Genomic DNA, 4,721 nt, shown 5'->3' with positions numbered 1-4,721 from the left:
ACCCCGTCCCCTCGACCCCATCCCCTCACCTCCGTCCACTCACCCCCGTCCACTCACCCCCCTCGACTCCCCACAACCCCCTGTCCCGGAGATAATGTGTCAGTGACCAGGTCTGTGGGCTGGGTGTCCTCAGGGCAGGCAGGCCTAGTTCGTTAACCAGTTTAACGGAACAAAGGATACATTTGTACAATTAAAGACCCACACTTAAAACCCAGAGGGGGTCGGGAGGGACACACCTGAACCAGCCTTTCATGTCCCTATCCCCGGTTCCACAAACCCATCCAAACCAAATGTTGATTATCCACCAGAGCAAAGAGATGAAAAGAATCAATGAGGCCAAATGCAGCAGGACATACTGTACTGTAACCAGGGTTGGACTGCTCTGTTCTCCAGCTCTAGAGGCATGGCCTTCTGCCCATACTGGCCTGGAGCATCACTCACATCTATCACATAGGAGATGTGTTTCTGAAAGGTGGGTTGTGGATTATTACACAAAGCCCACGCTGTGTGTCCTGCCAGCTTCAACATGATGAGTGAAGGAGCTATAGGCCTATGATAATCCCACGTGGGAATACATCCCTTTGGTCTCAGGCTCAATACTCCTTAACCCCTGACTCAGTAGTAAGGAGCAGGGATGTGGAACCAACCTTCATTGCCAGTATTCCCAGCTCTTCCCTTCATCTCTCTCTCCTCACTTCTGGATTTGATCAGAGAGAGAGTTCTGCTGGGGGCTCTTTAAGCACTCCGTTCATCCTATAACGGTTGTATTTCTTCTCTCTTTTAACATCCCTTCTTTCTACATGTTCCTCTGCTTCCATCCCTGCCTGGCTATATCAAAGAGAGTTAGCAGCCCCCCCAGGCTACACTCACCTCACACTTAATGCACCTCTCTCTTCCCACCAAGACTGTTCCCCTTGTGGAGAATATGGGCTCTAATAAAGCAGTAAATTAACCTTCTCACTCACATAGCATCACATTTAGATGACGCTACTCTTAGGTAATATAGACCCAGAATCATCTAGAAGTATTTGAAAAATGGCAATCTTTCTCAGATTCTGACCCAGAGAGCCCTGAAGCTTGATGTAGGTCTCTGGGGGAAAGTTAGCGGCTATCCATAAATCAACTATGTTTGGCAATTTCCAATAGACCATTGGATAATCTTTTGACATTTTAACAGGACACCCATAMAAGTTAATTCAGGGGGGATTTTAAAGCCTGTTACTCTGTAACTCAGAGCTGTTTTAAGAATTAGATGGAGGTGCTAGGTATCGATTTCCCCCCCCCCACACACGCACGCACGCACTAACACACACCCAACACACACCTAAAACACACCTAAAACATACAGCCAGCTGTATGAAAGACAGCAGTCTAATGTGCCCATACTGTATGTTCCTCTCCAGCTCTACATATTGTCCTCACCTCCCTGTCTCTGTTCCCCTACCCTTTAAACCCTGTCCCTCCATCAACCCCCCTACTAAAACATGCCTGTTACCACACCAGCAGCACAACCCACAATCAACCAGCATTAGCTGGCTTCCCTTCGCCTTGCTCCACCCCTGCCCAGGAAATAGCTAGAGAAACAGTAGGAACTAGGCTGTAGGGAGAGAAAGAGAGAAACAGAGAGCGAGAGGAGCTTGGATTGAATGGGGAAGCGGGAGAAGAAGGTGTGTGTGTGTGTGTGCGTGAGTGTGTGCGTGGGTGAGTGAGTGAGTGAGTGAGTGAGTGAGTGAGTGAGTGAGTGAGTGAGTGAGTGAGTGAGTGAGTGAGTGAGTGAGTGAGTGAGTGAGTGAGTGAGTGAGTGAGTGAATGAGTGAGTGAGTGAGTGAGTGAGTGAGTGAGTGAGTGAGTGAGTGAGTGAGTGAGTGAGGAGTGAGTGTGAATGGTGAGTGCTTTGGGAAGGGAGCCAATCCAATTACAGGCAGCGGTGCAGACTAGTCCTGGTTCCTGGTTCCTTCTTCAGCTGTACTAAAATTCACATTTCAACAGTATTTTCCTCCTCCTCCTCCCTCTCCCTCTCTCTCCCTCTCCCTCTGTCTCTCTCTGCTCTGGGGAATGGGGGAGGGGGAAGCAGGCAGAGTGCAGCCAGAGTCAGCTTCCTTAGGAGGATAGGCCCAGCACTGCTACGCCGTGTCACTGCACCTACCAAGCATAACATCATGCTAACCTATAGCCCTGTCCTGCTGTGCTGCCCTGCCCTACCTGGTCTCTCCACTGGTCCCCATGACCTGCCTAGCCCCAGCTTATCAGCCTGCTGCAGTGGGAGAAAGCAGGGTCTGGGGCTGCATGGGAGAATACAGGGCTGGGGATAGGGCTGGAGCTGCAGTGGAGAAAACAGGGACTGGGGCTGGGAGTCTGAGACTGGGGCTGCAGTGGTAGAAAGCAGGGGCTGGGATAGGGCTGGAGCTGCAGTGGGAGAAAAACAGGGCTGGGGTAGGGCTGGAGCTGCAGTGGGAGAAAACAGGGGCTGGGGATAGGGCTGAGCTGCAGTGGGAGAAAACAGGGACTGGGGGCTGGGAGTCTGCGACTGGGGGCTGCAGTGGTAGAAAGCAGGGGCTGGGGATAGGGCTGGAGCTGCAGTGGGAGAAAACAGGGGCTGGGGTAGGGCTGGAGCTGCAGTGGGAGAAAACAGGGGCTGGGGATAGGGCTGGAGCTGCAGTGGAGATATCAGGGGCTGGGGATAGGGTGGAGCTGCAGTGGGAGAAAAACAGGGACTGGGGATAGGGCTGGAGCTGCAGTGGGAGAAAACAGGGGCTGGGGATAGGGCTGGAGCTGCAGTGGGAGAAAACAGGGACTGGGGATAGGGCTGGAGCTGCAGTGGGAGAAAACATGGGACTGGGGCAGGGACTGGGAGTCTGAGACTGGGGCTGTAGTGGGAGAATACAGGGACTGGGACTGGGAGTCTGAGACTGGGGCAGGGACTAGCATGCATGACACACAGGGATGGAGTTACTGTAACCCCCTAAACAAACACGTTACCAAGCAGCCTCATCCTCTCCCCTCTTTCCCCTCTCTCTTTGTCATGTATGGATCAGGCTCCACGGCTCAACAGGCTGAACATACAGGCCTCTGGGCTTTTCTCTCCTAGCCAGTCAGTCAGCCAGTCAGCCAGTCAGCCAGCCAGCAGGGTAGTGGACCGAGGAGCGGCATCTCTCGATGTGCCTCCCGATATCCTGGTTAATTCGTCCCCCATGCTATGGCTGTGAGAGAGGATATGATGGCACCAGCACCAGGCAGCCATGATGGTTTGCTTAGCAAGGCATTGTCATACATGAAGGCCGAGATATTATGTGAAGAGAAGACACATTCTGTATGTGAGGAATGCAGCAGGGAGATGGAAAGGAAACTGTGCACAGTACTGTACGCACCAGAGTGGAGACAACCGTGTTCTACTGTCTAATTCAATTTAACCATGTAGAAAAAAAGGTCTAAATTATTAAGTATCTCAAACAAGGGGGATTACGCCGAATGAGTCTTTTTCAATTTCACATCCTTATTGGGGCACAGATTCAATTATGAATAAATAGATGAAGAAACCAAAACAACCCATCAGGTCCATTTGTGTTGTGTCTCAGAGAAACAGAGCGCGAGCAGAAACAGCTAGACAGATGCTCTTACCAGCACAACTGTTATTTTCTCTCTCTATCCCTCTATCGTTCTCGCGCTCTCCTTCGCTCTCTCACTCTCTCCTTCTCCCACTCTCCACCCCTCCCTCTTTCTTCCGCCCTCTCTCTCCATCTCTCGCTCAACTTCCCTCTAATCCTCTCTCTAGGAGTGACAGCTGGTGTTTTTGGGAGGACTGGATCTGTCCTGCTCCGGCCCATGTGACAGAGGCCCACACTGTCACTCAAGCTGTGACAGTTCCCAGGGGGAGGAACCAAGGCGCAGCTGACAAATCCCACAATCTGCTTCCATACACTAGGAGGATCCCTGATGCATAGTACCACCATGACCAATGGCAATTGATTGGATTGATACAGTAAGGCACTTTTCCAGATGCTTTAAAGAGCTTTACATTACAATGTACAGGAAAAACTCACCTCACAAACCACCATCAACATCATCGACATGCAGCAAGGCAGCTTGGACAGCAGCCCAACACAGGGAGCCCTTCTAGACCACACATACATCACTCAACTGTTAAATACTTCTATTTCAATACCAAAACAGTGCTGACTGTGTAACGCCAGGTTAACCATTGTAATATGATGAAGTAGCCTACTCTCCACCACACAACGCGCTCCACTTTCTGCAACATCATTATAATCTTCCCATGTATAATAGCCACCTGATCCACTAGGTGTTCTATAAGCTGCTTGTTTTGGTGGCGGTGGGGTGAAATATGCCATGATAAGAGGACTGTCGGCCCTTAAAGCTACAGTCTGGGAACTAACAATCTATTCAAATGTCATTTTAATTCAAAACAATTCTGCTGTTTTTCAAATGCCAGACGGGAGCTTTAACCGACAGCATTGTCTGGCCGCTCCAGCAGAGACAGAGGCTGGGTTTTGTGTGGGCCTGCTCTCTCTAGCCTCCCCCTCTCTCTGGGATGCAGGAATAAAGGTCCCTATTAAAATTAATGGGCCAGTGGAGGTTATTCAGCACGGCCGCAATGAACAGAGCTCCTTCCACAAGGGGTAACATAATGAGCACTACAGAGGAACGACACCCATGCCCCCCTACGCCCTGCCACTCTACACCCCTGCCCCCTACGCCCTGCC

Source organism: Salvelinus sp. IW2-2015, linkage group LG7, assembly GCF_002910315.2.
Source record: "Salvelinus sp. IW2-2015 linkage group LG7, ASM291031v2, whole genome shotgun sequence".
Classification (NCBI taxonomy): Eukaryota; Metazoa; Chordata; class Actinopteri; order Salmoniformes; family Salmonidae; genus Salvelinus; species Salvelinus sp. IW2-2015.
This window is presented reverse-complemented; position numbering follows the sequence as displayed.